The 21074-nt window shown below is 49.5% G+C and overlaps 1 protein-coding gene and 1 pseudogene across 6 annotated transcripts in view; both read left to right on the top strand.

The window, feature by feature from the left end:
- LOC144132459 (DNA polymerase I, thermostable-like) overlaps nt 1-21074 on the top strand; it is a 57660-nt gene that overhangs the window by 2809 nt on the left and 33777 nt on the right. For 5 of the 6 annotated variants that reach the window (XM_077664876.1, XM_077664874.1, XM_077664875.1 and 2 more), the window contains exon 2: nt 9820-10204. The exons of the other annotated variant lie outside the window; for it this stretch is intronic. The gene's annotated coding sequence lies outside the window, so the exon portion shown is untranslated. The remainder of the gene's footprint in view (nt 1-9819; nt 10205-21074) is intronic. 6 annotated transcript variants of the gene reach the window in all.
- On the top strand, nt 1372-20867 carry LOC144133896 (uncharacterized; annotated as a pseudogene).

The following is a 21074-nucleotide window of genomic DNA, read 5'->3' as shown; positions in this document are numbered from 1 at the left end:
TCCCGAACTTCGTGATGCAGGTTGGTTAGTCGATATTGGCTACCTCACCTATGTAGAGCAGCACCTGAACTTTGAATACGTCGTAGCAAGGGCAAAAAAAATGATACCAGAATGGGCCGAACGGGTGTTCGCGTCTCTAAACAAGTTAACACACTTCCAAAAAGACTTGTGAACAAAATGTGTGATCAATTATCTGAAACTGGATAGCATGCCGTATGCTAATCCTGAGCTTCAATCTGACCGAAGTTAAGCTTAGTGAATACATTGCCAAGCTTGAGGAACTTGACAGTGACTTCCAATCTCGGTTTGAAGATATCAACGGCTCTAGCCAAGTTTCGAATTTCTAACCAATCCTTTCATGGTCGATGTGTTGAGTAGCGGGTTTTAAACAATGGAAAGTTTTGTCGTTGATGTTGGAGCGTTCGAAATGGAGCTCCTGCAGCTCCAAGGAGACGAAGGGTTAAGATGATCATGCGTTCTGCGGAGACAGTTGAATTCTGGTGGCAGGTGCCGAATCAAGGTATCCCCGACGGTAAGCAGGGGGGGCGAGAAAATTCTGTCAATGTTTGGATGCATCTATTGTTCTGAGACCATCTTCTCAACAATGAACGAGGTGAAATCTAAAGAGCGCGCTGATCCGTACTGCAACGACGACGTTGAGCCGAAATTCAAGGTGCTGGCTTCACTAACGGGGCATCGCAATGTACGAGTGGCATTCACTGTTACTACACGATTTGTCGCAATAAATAAAAGAAATGCCCTTTCTATTGCGGCTTTTGGATAAAAAGATTATTTTTTATGGTTCTTGGCATACGCCTGTCTAGCAAACTGCCATATGGTATAGATCTGCGTCTGCGTATTGGCCTCAGATCTTTCACTTTTATTTAGAAGATTCTAATTTTATCTTGTGAAGTTTAGCCGGATTGTTTAATGACATAGTTTGCAGTTCTCTAAAATGATAATGCCGCGAATCTTCCCAGCGTTTGTTCATTCTTCAAACCTGCCGCCACGCCGCTTTATCATTTTGTTTGCGGTGCAAGACGCGACTAGATTTATCTCGATTGATCGCATCCAGGCAAAGATGGTTCTACGTTGTCCCAGAATGTTCTAGTAACTTTGCGCACTTTATCTCGAAAGTTCGCTCTCAGCATTAAATTGAGCACAGCCGACAGAGGCGGGCATTCTTTTCGACGACCGCCGAGTACGCTTGTTGCTACGCCGCCGCCGATTGATGCAGTCCACTGTGGGCGCAAGTCAGCCCAAATAAAAAGCATTATTTAGACCCAATTTTCGCAGCCTTTCAGCTCTCCGGAGTGCAGTCACCAGTTCGTGACAACTGGTGGAGATGCGGGGTCGCCTTTCATGTTCCGGATGCCCCCTGCAAGTCGTGACACCAGCCCTCAGCGCTTCGCAGCGGAGGAAGAGGCAATAGTTTACCGAGCCATCAGACGTCTTCAGGAAGAGAAGCGCGAGTTAGGGATCCTGCCGGACCGCACCCGACAACGAAAAGACGCTGCTACGAGCACTACAACGTCGCCAAAGATGTGGACACCGATCATACTGCAACAGCCGCGGGTGCCGCCATCTTTCAGCGGATCTCTAGGCGAAGACCCTGAAGAATGGTTGGACGAATTTGAGCGTGTGGCATCATTCAACAATTGGGATGATGCAGCAAAAATTGAACAAGTATTTTTTTCTCTGGAGCGCTCAGCACGTACGTGGTACGAAAACCATGAGTCGTCCCTAACAACATGGGAAGCCGAAACGTCATTCCATTTTAATTTTTGGTCGGTGCGACTCACTAGTATCATGTACCATCCCGACCAGACGGGATTCTGTCAGACCCTTGACTACAAATATTCAAGAAGGAACTTTTGAAGGTATTCACCAGTGTCGTGAGGAAAGAAAGAGCTCAACGACTCCTCCAGTCCAGGATCCAGCTTCCGAACGAACCCGTCCGCGGTTACGTCGAAGAGATGAACCGACTCTTTCGCCGCGCCGACCCCGAGATGACCGAGGAGAAGAAACTTCAGTTTTTAATGCGCGGCGTAAAAGAACAACTCTTTGGCAGCCTCGTCCGCCAGCCGCCAAAACAGTAGAGGAATTCATGCAAGAAGCCTTCACGATTGAGAAGACCCTCGACGTCCGAGCTCGGCTGTACAACCGCTCTTCCTCTGCCTGTGCAATCCGTACGGACACGACGACCACCACCAGCGACAGCTTGCGGGAAGTTATCCGCGAAATCGTCCGAGAGGAGCTACGCCGATTACTGTCATCGTCCCGACATCCGCAAGCAGCGACTCTCATTTATGCGGTACGGGAAGAAGTGCAATAGGCACTTGGCACCGGACGGTCACAGAACCCAAGGCCATGACCTACGCCGCTGCAGTACGCACTCTTCAGCTCCAACGACAACCCCTACGTCCTCTCCGACATGAACAAGTTGTTCTCGAACGCCGCCTTCCTGCCCCCGCCCGCCCAACCTATGAGCGACGCTCAAGCCCCAGGAAATGCGACGCCTGGAAGACTTCCGACAACCGGCCGTTGTGCTTCCATTGCGGTGAGGCCGGCCAAATTCTTCGTCACTGCCCGTACCGACGTATCGGTCTTCGAGGATTCGCCGTTGTCGCCCCACGACCACGCTTCGGCCAATGTCGGCAGGAAATCGACGAGTGCCTGCGTCGAGAGGAGCACACGCCGAACTGCCTTTCGCGCTCATCATCGCTGTCAACCTCGCGCTTTGCGTCGCACGCCGCAGCTACGCAGCCGTGGTACGAGGAAGGTCTCCCAGCCCCCGTAGGGGAACTAAAGATAGCAACCTCTGGAGGTGAGGTTGCTCACGAGCGAAACGTCGAAGATCCCCCACCGACCACGCCCCATGAAGACGCTGCACCCGCTACGTCGCATAAAGAAAGCTACACCCGCTGTACCGATGCTGAAAAAATGACAACCCCGATCACGACGTGAACTGCCTTCAAAACGACAGCGCCATTTAGAAAAGCTTTGACGACACGCCCCATCCGCGACTTGCATACGTGACGAAGCCATGACCCGACGCTAAGGGCGACGTGCAATGCAAGAGCCAGGACATCTTAGAAGTGACTATCGACGGCCGCAAAGTTGCTGCTTTAGTCGACAAAAGGGCCGATTACTCGGTGATGAATAGAACATTCGCTGCACAGCTGAGGAAAGTCATGACCGCTTGGGTCGGCCCACAAATTCTCACCACAGGGGGCCACCTCATTACGCCATCAGGACGATGTGCAGCGCGAGTGACTGTCAAAGGACATGCCTATCCTGCAACATTCGTTGTGCTACGGCAATGTTCCCGCGGGTCAATTTTGGGCATGGATTTTCTTAATGAGCATCAGGCGATCATAGACCTGCGATCCAGGCTGATCACGCTTTCCACGGACGAAGCCATCGCTTCGATGAAAACTCGGGAAAATCACGTTGCCCTGAGTGTCCTGGGGGAAGAAGTGAGCGTCCCACCCCGATCAAGCGTTATCGTGACCGTAGGCGCCACGAAAGCCATTAACGCTGAAGCCATCATCGAGGGCAACATGCAGTTGCTTGTAGACCGAGGAATCAGTATCGCAAGAGGCATCGCACATTTCCGCAATGGCCAGGCCGAAGTACCGCTAACTTCAGCGAAGCATACCGGCACATTAACACAGGAACGACGATTGCTTTCTTCGACGAAATATCCGACGTACGAGACTCCTTCGCCCTCTCCGATCCTTCCGCAGAAGATTCGCCTGACCAAGAGAACTCGCCCACTTTCGACATCAACCCAGCCCAGCACCAGAACAGTCAAGACCAGATCCGCAATCTGCTTCAAAGCTACAGTGGCTGTCTTTCGACATCGCCGAAGGTGCGACAGAAGCCAATTGCCAAGCATCGCATGATAACCGACCAGCACGCCAGACCTCTCCGTCAAAGCTCCTACCGTGTGTCGCCGTGAGAACGACAAGCCATCCGGGACCAAGTCGAAGAAATGCTTCGCGATGACTTCATCCAGCCTTCAAACCGCACATGGGGGGCACCAGCTGTTGTAGTGAGACAGAAAGAAGGCGCACTTCGATTAGCAGTACCTCATGCTGGCCTAGTTGGTGTAACATTGTGTAACAAAACTAAAAACAGCGCTAATGTTTACATAAACCACACATAAAGACCAGACAGGACGGGCGCTGACTCCAACTCCACTTCGATTGTCCGTTGATTACCGCCGAGTGAACGATATCACAAAGAAGGACGTCTAGCCCCTCCCCCGCATAGACGACACGCTGGAACGGCTCTGCAACGCTAAGTATTCCTCATCGATGGCCTCAACAGTGGGAACTGGCAAATATTGGACTCCAGATGGGCTCTTTGAGTTCAAGGTGATGCCATTTGGTCTCTATTCCGCATCAGCGCCGTTTTAGCGAGTAATGAATACAGTGCAGGTAGGCTTGAAGTGGCAAATTTATCTGGTATATTTGCATGACGTCGTTGTCTTCACCTCGAACGTTGAAGAGCCCCTGAAAAAACTTCGAACAGTACTAGACGCCATCAATTCGTCTGGCTTAAACTTGAAAGCAGAGAAGTGCCACTTTGCCTATGAAGAGCTGCTGTTTCTAGGCCACATCGTTAGCAAAGAGGTAGTATGCTCAGACCCGCAGAGGACAGCTGCTATTGAACAGTTTCCAACGCCGGCCGATAAGAAAGCAGTGCGCAAATTCCTCATGTTGTGCGCATATTACCGACGATTTGTGAAAAACTTTTTGGGCACCGCAGAGCCCCTTACCCAAGTGACGAAGGCAGACGTGCCATGTAAATGGGAAGCGCCGCCAGCAGAAGCCTTCAAAGAACTTCAGCGTCGTTTACAGTCCACACCAATCCTCCCGCATACTGATGAAAACGCCGATACTGTAGCTGATACCGACACAAGCAGCATGGGCCTAGGCGCCGTCCTCGTTCAGAAAAGCGACGAGCTGAAGAAAGTCATCGCAAACGCTAGCCGTTCCCTTTCCAAAGCCGACGCTAACAATTCAACAACTAAGAAGGAGTGCCTTGCCATCATCTGGGCTACGTCGAAATTTCGCCCCTACCTGTACGGACGACCGTTAAAGGTGGTCAGCGATCGCTACGCGCCGTGCTGGCGTGCCAATTTGAAGGCCCCTCTGGCCACCTCGCCCGATGCAGTCTGCGTCTCCAGGAGTTTGACGTCACCGTCGTTTGCAAGTCCGGACGCAAGCACTCTGACGCCGATTGCCTCTCACGAGCCCCTGTAGATGGGCCGCCGCCGGACGACGACGAGGACGTCTTCCAGGGGCCCGTCAGCCCCAGCTCTTTTGCCCAGCAGCAACTCTTGGACCCAGACCTAAAACACCTCATCGAGTACTTGGAAGGCAACGTTTCTAAACCCCCGCCTCATTCAAGCGAGGACTGTCTTCCTTCTGTGTACAGAATGATGTCCTCATGAAGAAGAACTTCGCAGCGAACAACACAGCCTACCTCCTTGTTGTACCTGCTTGTCTCCGCAAAGAAGTTCTGTTCTGTTCACTAGGAAGCGCAAAAAACGAAGGATGGACGGAGTAGGGGACACAAAAACACGTTCATGAGCGTTTTTGTGTCCCCTACTCCGTCCCTCGCCCGTTTTTTTGCGCTTCCTAGTAAACAACATGCATGATCATCTAGCCCGGCAGCTTGCTCTCCTGACGTTCTATAGGTTTCACACGAGGAACCGGCAGCTGGACATCTCGGGTTTACTCGCAGCCTCCGCCGCATTCAAGACAAGTATTACTGGCCCCTACTGTCTGCCGATGTCGCACACTACGTGAAATCCTCCCGAGATTGTCAGCGACGAAAGACTCCTCCCACACGACCAGCAGGATTTCTGAACCCAATTGAACCTCCCTCAAGGCCCTTTCAGCAGATCGGCATGGACTTGCTTGGCCCTTTTCCAACGTCTACACCTAGAAATAAGTGGATCATCATAGCGACCGACTACCTGACCCGCTACGCCGAGGCGAAAGCCCTACCGAACGGAACAGCAGCAGAAGTCGCCAAATTTTTAGTGGAATGCATTCCTCTTCGACACGGCGCCCCCGATGTGCTCATCACGGACAGAGGAACCGCATTCACGGCGGAACTAAAGCAAGCCGTCCTGCGTTACAGCCAAACCAGCCACCGCAGTACAACTGCATACCATCCGCAGACCAACGGACTGACCGAGCGCCTGAACAAAACCATCGCCGATATCCTCGCCATGTATGTCGATGCCGAACACAAAACCTGGGATGTCATCCTGCCTTACGTCGTCTTCGCCTACAACACCGCAGTGCAGGAGACCACCCAGATGGCGCCTTTTAGGCTTGTCCATGGCAGGGAGGCCACGACCACGTTAGACGCCATGCTGCACAACGTTACAGAAGAAGAGAACGTTGACGTTGCCGCCTACCTTCAACGCGCAGGAGCAGCTGGAAGGCTTGCCCGATTACGGATCAAATATAAGCAGCGGACCGACGCCAGACGCTATAACCTGCGAAGCCACAACGCGGAATACAAGCCAGGAGACCAAGTCTGTTTTTGGACGCCCATACGCCGCCGTGGATTGAGTGAAAAGCTTTTGCGCCACTATTTCGGCCCGTACAAGGTTCTTCGTCGGCTAGGTGAACTGGATTATGAAGTCATCCCTGACGCAATGACTTAATCCCAGCGACGCCACTTAAGACAAGAAGTTGTCCATGTCGTCCGTCTGAAGCTCTATTATGCGCGCTAAAGGACGCTGCATTTCCACACTCTGTGTTTATTTTCGTACTATCAGTTTTATTTGTTCCTAGTCGCATTGTTTGTTTTAATGCGCCGGGTCAATGCTTCTTCGAGAGGGGAGTAATGCCGCGAATCTTTGCAGTGTTTGTTCATTCTTCAAATCTGCCACCACGCCGCTTTATCGCTTTGTTTGAGATGCAAGACGCGACCAGATTTATCTTGATTGATCGCATCCAGGCAGAGGTGGTTCTACGTTGTCCCAGAAAATTCTAGCAACTTTGCACGCTTTATCTCAAAAGTTCGCTGTCAGCTTTAAATTGAGCACGGCCGACAGAGGCGGGCATTCTGTTTGACGACAACCGAGCACGCTTGTTGCTATGCCGCCGCCGAGTGATTCAGTCCATTGTGGGCGCAAGTCAGCCCAGGTAAAAACTTTGTTTAGACACAATTTTCGCAGCCTTTCTGCTCTCCGGACTGCAGTCACCACTTCGTGACAATACTCTGATTTGAAGAAACCGCTAGTGTAGTTTGGACACATTTTCCCCGTCAGACGTAGGTGTACAATTTCGTCAAAGGTTATTAAATGGGAGGAGCAGGGATCCCGGGGGAGAAATACTCGGGCGGTGGCGTGTGCGCACTCGGTTTCTCTCTACCTCTTGGCAGCGAGAACAGCTGTTAATTGGATGCGCAAGCTCTGGGTTGTGGCAAGATTTTGCAGGCCAGCGGTGCAATTCTGCCCCATATATAATTTAGTAAGCTAATCCGTTGAGGGGTGATACGCGTACGCGGCGACCGCGACAAATACAAAATCGGAAGACTGGAGTAATGCGGCCAGCGCCCTCAAACAAATGTTTGTGGTTCGTAAGGCTTAGTGGAGCAGAACAAACTTTCACGACCATGGCAAAAAACAAAAATTCAGAATTTCAGCTCTCAGCCCGAGGCGCCAAGGTAACACAGATCCCTAAACTCTCCATCCACCCGCCAATCCCAGGACCCGCTGTCATGCTCGCAAGCCTTTAGACGGGGATGACATGCCGACCTATGTCGCATTCTCATTGTTCATAAGATGAATGCGGCAATGCTTTCATATCATTTCATAAAATTTGAAAACATTCATTTATACTTGATACTGTGGTAGTAGCGTCGTTGAGTTCCCTGTCCAGCAGTGTTTGGAATACGAGATTTTCATTATTCAGCAGGTGTTTAATATATTCCCCTTTTCTCACTGGTCGTAAAGTGGGAAAGACAGTGGTTGATGCGTCCTCCTAAAATGCCGATTGACGCAGGGAGATTTTCTATTGGGCTGTGAATAGAATGCCTTTTTTTTTATTCACAAGAGGAGAAGATGGATATATAACATCTGCTTGTTAAAGAATAGGGAACGACGTTGTGTGATGTGTAATCCTCAAGCGCTTACTTTGGTGATATTTCCGTTATGGCATGTTGAATGCTGAGTCCACTTAAAATGTAACGTCCAGTAGTGTGGAGTGCGCTTTAGTGTCCGTAGTTGGAAGCAAGTGTAGTACTCCTATTGATGCCAAAAATACTTATATACAGTCCCTGGTGAACGTCTGCTTCTTCAAAGCAGACCCTGCAATGGCACCTTCGGTGCTCTCTGGTACGGTCTTGTGCTCTTCGCAGATGCTTACACCCCAAGGGGTGCATCAGGAACACAATAGATTACTAATCCCGCTGGAAGCGCTTGCGTCAGTTGGTTGTGGGTCGACCTCCTCGCAAACGCATCATTAGGGCTAGTGGCTCCCGGTGCGGTAGGAGGTGCAACCACTGCTCCTCCTCGCCTTCTTCCCCGACCCGCACCTACTGTCAGTGCGGCACTCAGTTCGGTTCGCATCCATCGCGACCGTGTAGCGAAACCTCTGTCCTTTCGTCTCCGATTCATAAATTTTTTAATCATTTAGCGATGTAGCTAATGCAGCAGTGCACGCAAAACGTCCTTTCTGTTGTGTGCGCCTCCCACATGTGGCAGCACCGCAAACTGTGGCGATTCAATTGGGCGGGAAGACTCACGCTAAGCTACCGGCTGGAGCACATTGGCATACCACAAGACTGGTATTCAAACGTGTAAAATCGCTGCTATTAGCAGATAACCGTCATGCACAGACGCAGGCACTGTTCGCACGTCTGTTCGCAAGCACGCCCGGCCGTTCACGTTCTCGTGGCCGACGAATTAACGGCACTTTGAATGCTGCCTTTCCATTAGCTTTTGGGCTTGCCACGTTCTTCATGGCCGGTGAAGGGTCACGATGGCAGAGACGCGCTTTGATCGGCTCGCTGACGGACGGCTCAAATTTTTAACTTCATTAAGTTTAGAGTTCTGTCAGCGTCGTTGACTATGAGCGAAATATCCACAAAAAATTCCCAAGGAAGCAACCTATATGGCAGGTGGTCCACTTATGTCACGTGACCTTGTGAGGTGGTCACCGAACTGCTGACCGCGGCAGGTGAGAGTGAAATCAATGATTGATGGCGAGGTTGCTCGGGAAGAGCGATGTCGCCACCAATTAGAGCAACCTCGGCCTCGAAAGTCCCACCGGTGGCAGCACCTGTCATCACAGGGCAGTGGCGCATCGCTTAACCCCTGCACCACTGCGCCAGGAATGGTATGAGGTTCTACGAGTGTAACGCGAGGACTGATCAATTCCGCATATATGGGCATTGACCCTTAAACGCTATAGCGCCGCACCCTTAAGGTGGAGCTTAAAATCCTCTGTATTTTTTTTTGCTTGAAGGGCGAGTTTACGCCTGCTTTTTTGCTCCAAACAAGTGCCGCATTCAGGATGGTTCGTTATATCTGAGATGCAGTGCTGTTCGAATTATACATATTTTGAGTGTGGCACCGCCTTTATTCATAATATGCAAGCGTTCTTTGTAACTGCATTTTTTTTAACTTTGTGTGCCTCCACATAAGTTGCTATTTTCACGACCCAGAGGGGGTGCTTCAATTGATCAAATGTAAAAGCGCTACGGAGGACTGTTCGTGGTGTCAGCCTATGCTGAATCGTTTTAAAACTTCACGGTAAACATTCGCTTCTTTGTCGATTGCAGCAATTTCGCCCGTACCAGTGTTGGAGCCGACAAGGCCACCTTCTCGACTTCAGGCAAAAAAAGTTCAGAAAGACTCAAAAGGAAACGCTCCGGCAGTGCCTCGAATATCGAAACTGCTACTAGGGTTGCATCATGTTCCAACAAGGACTCTTCGAAAAACCCGAAGAAAAACGCCTCCGCCATTGAATCAATAGCAGGAACAAGCACTACTTCGGCGACTGTTTCAAGCAGAAGTGCAGCTAAAAGTCGGAAGTTAGATGTTCTCGACATTTCCTCCATTGAAGGAGCCAGCGACAATGGGGCTTCAGCTCATATTTCAAGATGCCGCATGAAGAAGACTAACAGCAGTAAATTGTTTGCGCCTGTAAAGGACACAGATATTGAGGTAAGATAACGATTAATTTTCTTAAACTCAGTGGTCGTTTTCAGTTAAAAGTAACAGCCGCAGTGGCTCAGTGGCTTTGTTGTTCGGCTGGTGCTTCCAACCAACCGTGCTTTTCAATCTGCGGGCGCCCTGTTTAGACGGTGGTCGGATGCAAAAATGTCCATGTGTTGTGTGATGTCAGGATCCGGTAAAGAACTCCACATGGTAAAAATTATCCCTAGACCCTCCGCTACAGCGTTCCTCAAAGCCCGAATTACGCCTCGGGACATTAAATCCTTCAATTAACGATCGTTATTCACAATTAAAGCAATGTACGCAATCAAGAGGCACCTCATAAAATAATTCAAACTTTGGTTTCAAAAGGCGGCTAAAAGTGAAGAAAAGTGGTTTTTGCTTTTCTACCAGTCTCTTATTCATAAACAGGATTTTGTCACTCCGGGAACCAACCGGTTCCCGAAATAAATGAAGCGTTTTAAACACGATATCTATCGACTCTAATTTCTACTATGAAGAAGAATGTAAGAATCAAAACCAAGAACTTTTCAAAGCTGAACTTGCTCTTCAGCAGCTATCAGGCAAAAGAAGGAAGGTGCATGGTATCTGTTATTAAACACTGGCACGCTTTACTCTGCGCGCATCTTGCCTATTTAAAGCGGTGCGATTTCTTCACTGCTATGTGCAAATTTTGAAACATTTGATTTGTGTTTGGATGCAAACTAAGAAAACTTGCGCAAATCTGTTTGGACCACCAATTGTGCAAGTTTGCCGCTGAAGGCAACCACTGGTGTGGAATGTGCTTGAAAGACCTAACCACTTGGCCTATGTACTGAGACCAAATGAGAAACACGATTTTGTAGACTAAAATTGCCGAGCTCACTCCTTCACGCCATAATGTCTTTTTTTCCTGCAACTGGCTCAACTAGATATTCCCGAGGAGTACGTCCGCAGGTGAATAGAAAATTGTGACGAATCATCTACTTCAGCACTTTCGGAACTTGCGTCAATGTATGCCCGCCTAAAAGTTCCACCTCAGAGAATACCAGCTGCCAATATTTAATTTATTAATGGAAACGTGGCTCGGGTTAACATTTCGTGATATTCCAGATGATAGGCCTAGGCATTTGGGATATTATTAGGATGCTATCTCGTGTCATGGTTTCATGAGGTAGACAGTCGTCGAACAGTGTTTTAGTAGGAGAGTTGCAGAGCACTGGAAGGCTATAGAAGCAAAGAAGCGCAAAACTGACTCCGAAGTGACTACATGGTTAGTGGCTGCAAAACGGTTAATAGGGCATGTTGGTTTGCGAAAAAATTAGGTAAATGAGTGATTCCTGTTTAACTAGAAATATCTCAGTATTCCAGTTTAACCTCTGACTGGTTATTAGAAAAGAAGCAAAGGCGGAAGGATGATTAGCTTTACCTGCAAAGATATCCAAAGGTATTGAATTAAAGGGGTACACGACTATGCAGTACATTTTTAATAGAGTTTTAACCAGGGCAAACAGAAGAAAGTTTCCATTCGCATACAAAATGCATAACTGTAAATGTGAGATACAAAGCGATAACTGCAGTTCAGTTAAAGTACTAGAAAATTAGCATTCAAAATGAACTAGCTTGAACGAGCTACGTCATGTAATTCGCACGAAAATATGTCTTGGAGGATGAGGAGGAGGAGGAAAGGTAGGGAGGTAAACCGGAAAAATAACCGGTTTGCTACCCTACACAAGGGGAAATGGGTGAAGGGACAAAAAGATGAGAAAGAAAAGAGAGTAGCAGGAAATTGAAGTCACTATGAAAAATCACAGCGTTCGGTAAAATTACAGCCTATCGTGTAGGCCAGAAGCTCTCAAGAAGCGGAGCAGTGCCTTGAAGGCCTTCACAGCCGACGGTCGCCGAGGCCGGTGGCCGAGAATCTTCACTTCGTAAATATGTCCGAAATATGCCTGAAACACGTGCAAAAATAGGGCACACCCTCTGCCTCAAAAGCTTGATATCCACTAATAAAAGCTTTTAATTACTACACATGCTAAGCACTCTTTCTCAAATGCTGATGATCGAGTCGTAATATGGGACATTTTCAGCAGCTGTTTACAACATGTCGGCAAGACGAGGCTTTAGAACGATTCGACTGCGGATGTGCCATTACTTTACATCTCGCACTAAACGCGCCATGAACTAAAAAAATCAGCGAACAGAAGTAATATATAAAAGAAACTCTTTTACACAAAAGTGAACGTATGTCGTTGGTGTGAACTTCTAAGGCCACAAGGCCTGATCTTGAGCAGGGCAGCGCGACATTTTTATACTCCCGCTCAGATCAAAATATCTCTACTCCCATCTTGAAGACCTCGGCATCTTTATAAATGCCGCAAGTGCCCGGCTATACCTTTCCAAAGCAGACCATGCAGTGTGGGAATTTTTACAACAATGAATTTTAACGAAAAAACGCGAAAGTAACAATGAGCTATACCAAGATTCTTCCCCGTGGAGCATTGTAGGTCTTTTTAAAAACATCGTTGTTTATTTATTACAAACCACCAGCACTGTACAGGGCTAAGGTAGCAGTGGAGTCAATCCATGCACAGTGACAGAAATATCAAGAGAAACTGACACAAACAAACCCATAACAAAATACGATTGCTAGCTGCAACACAAATGATCGGAAAGCAGAGACAAAAACTCATCACACACCTCGTCAGAAGGTAGCTGATTGCAGTCATGTGCAATCAGCGGAAAGAGGCATATTTGAAGTAATCTTCGGCAGCATTGAACTTTTTGACATGACTGTGTTTATTATGAGTTATGCGAGATGTTCACTCCGGAATGTAACCTTGCTTTTCAATCCCAACAGTTTCGTTCATAATGTTATAAAAAAGACAGACGTTAATGCTCCCGTCGAAGAAAAAGGAGCGGTAAATTTGTCTCTACTGTACAAAGGAGGGACTAAAATTTTCCACCTGAAGCGGGAAAATGTGAAACCTAACGCGTGTCTCTGAACATGCTCCGATTCCTGCACTAACACTTTGCTTTTCGCGGCCACACCTCGCCTGCCTACTCTGGCAATGGGCGCACCAATTTTTTATATGCAGTTCGTTTTGTTTCACTTGAGGCAAACTTTAGTGTGCTCCTGAGGTAGTCTAAATTCTTTTTAGCCTTACCAACAATGGACATGACGTGTGGCCTCCAATTAATGTCCGACGTAACAGCGACCCTTATGTGAGTTTCACGTCGCGCTATTGATTTCACAATTGAACTGCCATAGCCGCAAGCACGAGAGAGCACAACGAGAGAGCGTGACTCAGCATCAAATTCGCCAGTCGATATGGTGTCATTGATGCCAGTGAGCTTGGGCACCGTATCTATGAGGCCACGGTAGCCTCATTGTCAGAAAATCCGGCGTCGGCGTTGGGAGCGAAAAATCACCGACATGGCTCTGGCAGGTAGTTTCTATAGTGCAACTTATTGGAGACAGGTGGTCCACCTAGGTCACGCGACCTTCTGGCATTATCATACCCTGCCCATCTGACTGTGTGCCACGGATTCGGTGCCCTACTGAACTGTGCACCACGGTGGTCAACAAACTGACCACCGTGTCAGATAGCAGTTAAATTAATGATTGATCGCTAGAGGTTGCTCGGGAAGGGCAACTTAGGTCCCAGAAGCCCCACCAGTGGCAGCGCGTGCCATCGCAGGCCAGTGGCACATCTCAACCGCTGCACCATCACTGAAGGAGAGGTGTAAACATTCCCAGTGACCTATGAATTTGAAAATGATCAGATCCGTATATATGGGCATTAACTCATCAACGCTATCGCGTCACATCCTTAAGGTGGAGAGTAATTGTCGCCTTGAATCTTTTCGTGCTGGTTTTCACTGGTGACTCGGGTGGTCAGCGAGATTCACTGGAGCTGCGATACTGCTTGCGTTCACACGGTGGTGAGAAACGCTGGAATCTGGTTAACCACAGTGGATGTGCCATTGGTACCCCTCATTGTACCGGAACAAGTGGTGCACGCGACAGCGCCACGATAGTCCCAGGATCATAGCCGTAAGAACGAAAACTAGGAGCCAATACGACATGGAGCAAATGAACAATATCATGCATATAAGCGCTTGCTCAATGAGGTGCTTTGAGATGAGTTTTCTTGGGACACATTTCGCAACTGAATAAAAAGGGAAACAATTTTTTTGTGGCCGGGAGCGTTTAGATAGGTGAGTCGGTCGTTCTTAAGCCAGAAAGATCGGAGTAGCGCCCACTCTAATATCAGTGATTCACGAGCCGCTTCCAACTGTTAAATGAAAGAAATAATGTGGGCAAATGTCATAAACTTAAAAAATATACTCGACACTGAAGCGCAGTTGGTACTGCCGTAACATGCAAGGTAGCTTTATCATATGCTACAAACGAGCCCCAAGGAAGTTGTGTGCATACGTTGGCTACCTTTACGCACCGGCCAGTTGGAAACAAGAGAGCAAAAATAATTAAACGAGGAAAAGAACATCCTACCAAGAAATTAGCTAGTGTGTAAAGTGTGCGACAAAGGAAATATTTTTCACATATTTTTTCTGTGTGCATACGTTGGCTACCTTTACACACCGCCCAAATGGAAACAACAGTGCAAAAAAAAAAATGAAACCAGGAAAACAACATCCTGCCAAGCAATCAGCTAGTGCGTAAATCAAAGAGCATACAGCACCTTTACTGTACAATTTTCAGCGTGTTTCTTTGCTTGTGCACTTTCTCGCTCTAAATATCAGCCAGCCGAGTCGTCGACCGGCCAATGCTTCCTGATGACGTTACACGTTAGCTCACTTTAGTTGGAAGTAAAATGTAGTTTTAACTGCTCCCAAGGACCGTTTTTGAAACTACATGAGGCAGTATGCGAGAAAGTTTTGCGCTAGCGTTTCGTGTGTAGTGTGTGTAGTGGTGCGCACAATAGAAGCATGACCTAATTGCCAGCGCTGCGAAAACTGACGTGGCAAGATGTTTTCTTGTACAGTGCTGTGTGCACATAGTTTGAGGACACCAGCGGCAAATCTCGAAAACAGGCAAGCAATTGTAGCTCTCCTTCAGCCGTAACCGCATAGCGGCCGAGAGCTGGCACTAACTTTGAGGCGAATCCTTACCCTCAGGCCATATATCTTTCCTTCCCTCACCGTCACCCCACCACCTCTGCCCTGCCTTGCCTTCACATGTTTTTCTGTGCCAATCCACCCTCACCTGATCTCACTGAGTGAAGCTGTCATGAGTTGAGGGTGAGAACGCCCTCATGAGGGTTCGCCCTCGTGAGGATGCTCATGTCTGTCCACGGGTGCCTGGTTCGCTGCGAGGCAAAACACAGCAGCGTCAACTTTTATATACAGCGCATCAACGAACCCACGCATCTTGCGTATATTGGAGGCAAATTACAGTCGTTGCCATTAAGTGCATGCGCTGTCGTCTGAACAGCCAATGATTCAAGATAGAGCCGTGATTTTTCGTCCCTTTATTTTGCAGTCACACGTGCTTCCGCCCAGTTTATATTGTTTGGCAGGTATGGCGTGCTCATCAAGGGCATTTTGATCTTTGCGCCTGTTACTAACGACACTTAATAACCGGGTGAATTTTGGGTCACTGACCAAGTCAAAAACAAACGAAAATGTCGTTTCGGGTCCCGTACGGGACCTTTGTTCACAATAAGACTGTCAAAGAAGAAGGCGGGATTATATAGTCTTCAGGATTGTTCCTAATATTTTTGCGTGGATATGATGAAGAGAGCCTTGATTCCTGTTCAAGGTGTCTTTCGTCGTCTGGATGACTAATGATTCTAGATGCAGTCTTTTCCAATTATTCCTTTCTGTGGCTACAATATCCGCCTCGTCCCAGGCTATCTCGTGGCCAGTGGTCTGCACGTGATCGGCGATAGCGTTCTTTGATGCGCGATGGTTCCTTACGTCGCCTTGATGATCTTTCATTCGTCGCTGGAAGTTCCCGGTTTCGCCGATTAGACGGATGTGCAGTCATTGCAAGGAACTTGGTAAACCACACCAGGAAATTTGGCGCGGGGCAGGGGGTCCTTTACGTTCACAAGTTCGGCACGTAGCTTGCTTGTTGGCACGTGGGCGATGTGCACTCCGTGCTTCCTGAAGATTCGGGAAAGGGTTTCACTGACTCCAGGTACATAAGGAACTGCAGCACGCTTCATGGTTTTTGCGCTTCCATCTCATTGTCCCCTCGTGCGTTGCAAGTTTTTTGACATATTGTTCAAAAGGTTCCCGGGTAACCGTTTCGTTCGAGATCCCTTTATTATGCTTTATCCTGACCAGACGGTATTCCGTCGAACGTTAGACTACTGAAGTCACTCTGGTGATCATGTAGTTTTCGTTCATAATCGCCTGACTCACTGATATAGACAGAGGGGCAGTTGGCGCATGTAAATGTACACACTACGCCTGGAAGTTTTGCCTCCTTCAGATCATGCTTTACATGCACTATGTAACTCCTCAGCTCTCGATCCTGCTTATGTGTGGCCTGTACGTCATATATGCGTACAGATGTCGATGCCAGCATATATGTAGCGAAAGCAAGCGTGATACTCCCCGGTTGGCCTTGTTCACATATTCCCCAACGTATGAAGCACAGGCATAAACGTCAATTAGGCAATGTTTGATTTCAGCACCGAGACTATCCAAGGATTGAAGGTGTGGCGTCACTCTTACGCCTGTTCTTTAGGCTAACGGCACGTTGTTCTTCGGTTTCCTGAGCCCGTCGCTGAAGTCTCTTGGTCGCATTCCATCGTTCATCACGGGCCGTCTTCAGTGAAGCAGGAATCAGGTCTCTCCTCTGGCTGCTGTCGCTGCTGCTAGCGGTCGAGACACCGGACGTTAAACGCGCCTGTCTCGCGGCGGCATGTTCACGGCGGCGTTTAGCCAGTCGTTCGGCGTGCTGTTCGTCTGTTTCCTGGGCGATTAGTTTCCTCTTCATCTCGTTCCGCTGTCGATTCTAGGTCTCCTCCAGCTTATCAGAATTGTCGCCGTCCATACTGTCGCCTCGACTGTGGTAGCGGCGCACGCCAGCTCTCCTTTTCAATCCTGTGACATCTTATCACGCATGTGACGCAGCTGTCGAAGCGAGCGGAGGCGAGAACAACGACGAGGAACGCGGTGTCTGTCACGTCCTACCAAACGGCGGCGGCGGCGAGCGGCGCGGTGTGACGTCATGCCAGATGACGCGGCGAGCGCGCGAAGCACAGTAACCTTCCGCGGCGAGGCGCGCGTTGTGACGTCACGTGCCTCGATGGAGTACCTCCACGTCGAGATCGCGAGTTTGCGGCCAATAAAGCTTTCGCTTTAAAAAGTGTGCGACAAAGGAAATATAAAAAGTACGCTTCCAGTCATTGCATTCCAAGAGTGACATCGGTCAACCACCTTCGTTGCTGGCATTGGAATAAAAGGAAGGGAGATGCCACAGTGTCACTATGGCACATTGGCTTGCCACCACCGCGGGTCGTTTTTGTTGTCATTTCACTAGTTTAAACACCATAGTACTGAAGGCCACTTTCTAAGGGAACATGCCAGCGCCGTCCCTAGTGCGCGGGCGGGGAATAATTTTTTCGCTCCGGTGAGCATTTTTCCTTTCACACAACATCGGTGCCAGGAATTATCAGCTTAGGGATGTAAGGTTTGCTCGCCAGCTCTGAGGGCACACGCGTTCAGCCACTTTGATACCATCGGCAAAGCTGGACATGTCTTGCAAAAGATATTCTATCTTCTGTTCTGTGATGTCAATGTAACGAGAACAGTAGTAGGTGGGGAAAAGAGGCACCGATCAGAGGCACAGACAGCCTGGTCGTGGGGCCGCCAGTCCGGCGGCCAGTGAGTCCAGTCCGGCTGATTTAGAGACCGTGCTTATGCCATTCTTTGCACATATGCAACGCCCAGTTTGTTTTCCCGTTGGCTACCACCCCTAAATTTTGAAAGGCGCGCCAAACGCCTCTTCGCACTCGTCATTCGTGGGCTTTGGCGCTGGTCTGGCAGTGCCACAATGGCGCCGATGCGTTTACGCAAGTACCATCCTGTTTCTACTACGAGAATCTTTGCGCCTGCTACGATGGCTTACGTCCCTGGGAACAGTCACCATTTGATGGCTACGAAATGAAATGAGGTCCGTTAGAAAATGCAACCCCTGGGCTGGCTGGGATTGCCAAGAGGCCCGCTTATTAACTCGAGAGTGTTAAGGCTCCGTTCACCGGAATACCCGGCGTCGTCCTGACGGCTTTGTTGCAGAAAACTCACGTCATGTCTTTATGTCTGGAATAAAATAACTGACAAATCGACTTGTAATGGTTGGCGCATGTCTTAACCGACTCAAATTCAGTAAGTAATTACCTCTGACACTGTGCTTAGTTTAGGTTAGGTTAGGTCAGCCACGGAAAACAAATAGATGCGTTATTTTACTTACGAGAAAAAACAAATAGATGCGTTATTTGGGGGAACATCAAACAGCTTGGTCCAGCGCAGCTGTTGTTGTCATTGGTACCGCTACCGTGTGCCTCTTGTAATCTGCCATAGGAGTGCTCTTGTAGCGGCGCTGGCATCGCCAGCGGCACTGATGAAGATGAAGTTGGCGCGACCTGCCTCGCGCCGACATGAAGCTCTCACTCGTGCAACAGAGAACGCTCTCATCAACCGCCCTGGCCAGCAACGTCAACAGCCCGCTCCACCGGCTCACCAGCTGCGGCTACCGGGACATCCAATAAATGTGGTTCATCCACCACACTCTTTCCAGGTCATCGCTACCTTGGGCCAAGTCCGCACACGTAATCGGCCCAATATTGCAACAGGATGGTGCCATACTGGTCCTTTGTAGGGCTGGCCTTTACCAAAACGGTTCCAATGTTGGGCCAATTACTTGTGCTGCTTGGGGAACCCTACCGGCAACGGGGAGCCAGTGGACGAGGACGACCGCATTGCCCAGCAGCAGGACCTAGCCTACAGCCGGGCGAGCAGCCACGAGGACGTATTTTCGGCAGACAAGGACTCTGCGCAAGCATTCTTCAAAGACTTTGCGAGCACCGGTAACTGGCACTGCGTTAAGCGCGCTAAGCCTACGCACATAAAATCTCTTAGTGGAGCGTACTTTGGGCCGGTCTGTCTATGGAATGTGAAGCGGACGGAAACGTGTTGCTCAAAGAGAAGCAGCGGAGAAAAACTTACATATCCCTAGCAAACAACACCGAATGCCGCGACAGCTAATCGGCAGCCCCGCGGACTCCTCCACCGCCGAACTGGGAGGGCAGTCGATGGAGCCAGCAGCAGGCGGAACGGGAATTGGAAGTAACGATAGTAATGCCCCCGAGCTCGTTACCCAAATTTTGCGAGTTTCAAGAGACCATGTGATGGTCACCGTGTTCCATGACAGGGAAGTACTCACAACGTGGGGCTACGCAATGCTAAAGACGCAGCTACAGTACGATTCAGAGAAAAATTATCCGGGCATTTTAACGAGCATGTCGTGTTTGCCCGCCGGTCGCCCCTACCTCTACATGCCGAAGGCGACTTCTGACAGCTTGCCGTACCACACCAAGGCGCTCAAGAACAACGCCCTACGGCCTGCGCACTCCGTGGAAGACGGGTTCCTCGGTGGCGCAGCGCGTAAACTCTGACATGCTCGTTTACGGACAGGCGTGCGTAGGACTAAACGCGCACATGGACACGGGCATGTGCCGTGTAACGCCGGGTGGCAGCGGCAATCCTATGAAGGCCACATTCATTCAGCCGTTCAGTGAGACGGACCACGCGACGCTTGCAAAATATTTATGGGGCCTGAAAATAACGCCGGGCCCGGAGACGGAACAGGGCGACGGGGCGACGGACTTGCCTACGAGCATGGGCGCTCCGCGGCACAACTTTGCCTACGATTTTATTCACATAAAGGACACCAGCCCTCGTCTGACATAATTTGTCAACCAGTTTGCTTTCAAGGGCCGCGTGGGTACGCCCATCTTAAACTACGAGCACACGTTTGAAAACGCCTGGCTGCGCCTGGGCCCCAACGACGATGGAGGCAACGAGTTCTACACGCGCAGTGCTCTGCCCTTGGAAGCGGACTGTACTGGTTTTATTAAGAGCAACCTGTCAAACACAGAGGCGCCAAAACAAGAGCCAACCATGGACATGATAATGTGCATCCGCCCTGACGCAATGCCACGCGTAAAGTACTTGGACCCGTTAGAGGACGATTATTTCCGCTGCGGCCTGCGACCCATGGCGACTGGCAAAATGAAACCCAGCGTAGGCTTTGGCATACTCGCGCTGCCCAAATCGAACAATGACGACCCGGACAGCACAGACAAGTTTCAGGACGTGGCGGCAGCCTTCTTCTACCTGCTTCCAGGTGGACACCGAAATTGTCGTTCACAGTGACATTGACAGCGTGGCCGCGCACCGCGTCATGCCGCCCTCAAACTAGGCACCTTTATTGCGGCACGAAATCGACAAAATAAAGGCATCCACAAATAGCCTGACACGCCACGGGCGCTTTACTCATCTGTACCGCACGCGAGACGAGCTGGCCGTCTACGAGCGGGAGCGGAAGGCTCTCGTCGAAGAGCAAAAGAAACAAGAGGCGGCGAGCACGTCCAATACGGCGATTTCGATATCGGCCCCCTTTTGCCCGCAATAAAAAAGGTGTTTCAAACTGGTCTCTTTTTCTTTGCTTCTGTGTCGGAAGCGGGGCACTCCCGTCCTTGCTCCGCTCACAAGAGCAAAACATTTTCGTAGCAGACGATGTCGCTACTCAAAACACACACACACACACACACACACACACACACACACACACACACACACACACACACACACACACACACACACACACACACACACACAC

Source organism: Amblyomma americanum, chromosome 5 (genome assembly GCF_052857255.1).
Source record: "Amblyomma americanum isolate KBUSLIRL-KWMA chromosome 5, ASM5285725v1, whole genome shotgun sequence".
Classification (NCBI taxonomy): Eukaryota; Metazoa; Arthropoda; class Arachnida; order Ixodida; family Ixodidae; genus Amblyomma; species Amblyomma americanum.
Note: the sequence above shows the minus strand (reverse complement) of the source record. Positions and strands in the feature narration are given on the sequence as shown.